At 46.9% G+C, this 2500-nt stretch overlaps 1 protein-coding gene across 1 annotated transcript in view; it reads left to right on the top strand.

Moving 5' to 3' along the window:
* Positions 1-2500, top strand: part of LOC135549478 (CUB and sushi domain-containing protein 1-like) — a 1027892-nt gene that overhangs the window by 761827 nt on the left and 263565 nt on the right.

Raw genomic sequence — 2500 nt, 5'->3', positions numbered from 1 at the left:
TGAAATGCTTGAAAGGCAGGTCATGGCCCACATCAACTCCATGATTCCAGACACCCTGTATCCATTTTGCATTCCGCCCCAACAGATCCACAGATGACGTAATGTCTATTGCACTCCACACTGCCCTTTCCCACTATGTGAGAATGTGATTGATTGAATACAGCTCAAGTGTTCAACACCAAGTGCCCTCAAATCTCATCACTAAGCTAAGAACCCTGGGACTAAACAATCCCTCTGCAACTGGATCCTGGATTTTCTGATGGGACGCCCCCAGATGGTGAGGGGGCCCGTCATGCTAACCCTCAACACAGATGCCCCTCAGGGGTGCGTACTTAGTCCCCTCCTGTTCAACCACATCAGTGTGGCCGCGCACGACTCCAACACCATCATTAAGTTTGCTGACGACACGACGGTGGTAGGCCTGATCACCGACGACGATGAGACCGCCTTTAGGGAGGAGGTCAGAGACCTGACTATCTGGTGCCATGACAACAACCTCTCCCTCAACGTCAGCAAGACAAAGAAACTGATCATAGACTACAGGAAACGGAGAGTTGAACACACCCCCATTCACATCGACGGGACAGTAGTGGAGCCCGAAGAGCTTCAAGTTCCTCACTAAGGATCTATCAAGGTCCAAAACACGTTGTTCACGGGCCCTCAGATCCTCAAAAGGATTTATAGAGCTGCACCATTGATTGACTGGTTGCATCACCATTTGGACAAATACAATTTGATTTGATCCCTCCTTCCCTGTCTTTCTCTCTGGATGGGAATGTCCAAGGTATCAGGGTTCCTACAGCGACCGCTGATTATTCCATACTGGCACACACACACACACACACACACACACACACACACACACACACACACACACACACACACACACACACACACACACACACACACACACACACACACACACACACACACAGACACTTCTTACCAAGGTCCTTGTAGAGGCACATCCCCGCTCTGCTTTGGAATTGAAACAGGAATTGATGAACAGGGATGTTTCAGACATTGTTTAATGTCTCAACAAGGACGTTTGTAGAGACAACTGCTGCTTGGAGTCATTCCCAGAGTTCCCCTCTCTGTTAGAGAGAAATGAACAGCTGGGAAGATGAGAAAGAAACATGCTGTAGCTACTGTCAATCATGTGTGTGTGTGTGTGTGTGTGTGTCTCTACTCCCTCCATCTCTACACTCTCTTTCTCATTCTCTACTCCCTCCATCTCTACACTCTCTTTCTCAGTCTCTACTCCCTCCATCTCTACACTCTCTTTCTCAGTCTCTACTCTCTCCATCTCTACGCTCTATTTCTCAATCTCTACTCTCTCTCCATCTCTACTCTCTCTCTCTCTCCATCTCTATGCTCTCTTTCTCAGTCTCTACTCTCTCCATCTCTACGCTCTTTTTCCCTCTCGCTCCCTCTCCCCTTCTCTCTCCCTCTTGCCCTGATTCTCCTTCTCTCTCCCTCTCGCTCCCTCTCCCCTTCTCTCTCCCTCTTGCCCTGATTCTCCTTCTCTCGCTGACTGTCTTTGTCATCTCTCAAATCCTATCCATATCCCCAACTCTCATGTTCACCCTTTGAGCCCTGTTTCTGCGCTTCAATCAAAGCGACATTTGATTCAATCAGTGGTGTGAGCTCAAAGAACTGCTGCAGAAAGCGATAGAGAGGGTGGTGTGGGGGGGGGCGTGTATCTCCCTCGGTTATGAGTGGAGATTGCAGGTGCTACCAAAGTGTCTGAGAAACCTTTGGTGGTTTAGAGAGCTACATTGTAGTCTACCAAGGTGCTCGAGAGACCTTTGATGGTTTAGAAAGCTGCATTTACCTATTTAATTAAACACTTTATCTCCTCCATGAGTGTCAATTTAAAAGCTTCATCATTTGTATTTTTTCTGTGATGTTTTTCATTATAATCGTAAATCGCAAGGCCACGTGCATAAGCTCCCTGCACACAAAGCAAATATTTAATTTAAACAAAGATTCAGGCCACAATTGTTACCCATAATCACCTTTTTGGTAAAAGTGAATGTATACATTGACAAACTGTCTCTCCCTCTCTGTCTCTCTCTCTCTGTTTCTCTGTCTCTCTCTCTCTGTCTCTCTCTCTCTCTGTCTCTATCTCTCTGTCTCTCTCTCTCTCTCTCTGTCTCTCTCTCTTTTGTTCTGTCTCTCTCTCTTCTCTGTCTCTCTGTCTCTTCTCTCCATCTCTTCTCTGTCTCTCTATCTATCTCTCTCTCTCTTCTCTCCGTCTCTTCTCTGTCTCTTCTCTGTCTCTTCTCTGTCTCTGTCTCTGCTCTCTATCTATCTCTCTCTCTGTCTCTTCTCTGTCTCTTCTCTGTCTCTCTGTCTCCCTGTCTCTCTCTCCATCTCTTCTGTCTCTTCTCTGTCTCTGTCTCTCTATCTATCTCTCTCTCTCTGTCTCTTCTCTGTCTCTTCCATCTCTGTCTCTATCTATCTCTCTCTCTCCGTCTCTTCGCTGTCTCTTCTCTGT

The sequence above is a fragment of the Oncorhynchus masou genome, chromosome 12 (assembly GCF_036934945.1).
Source record: "Oncorhynchus masou masou isolate Uvic2021 chromosome 12, UVic_Omas_1.1, whole genome shotgun sequence".
NCBI lineage: Eukaryota > Metazoa > Chordata > Actinopteri > Salmoniformes > Salmonidae > Oncorhynchus > Oncorhynchus masou.
The sequence above is the reverse complement of the archived record's forward strand: the minus strand, read 5'-3'. Positions and strand labels throughout refer to the sequence as shown.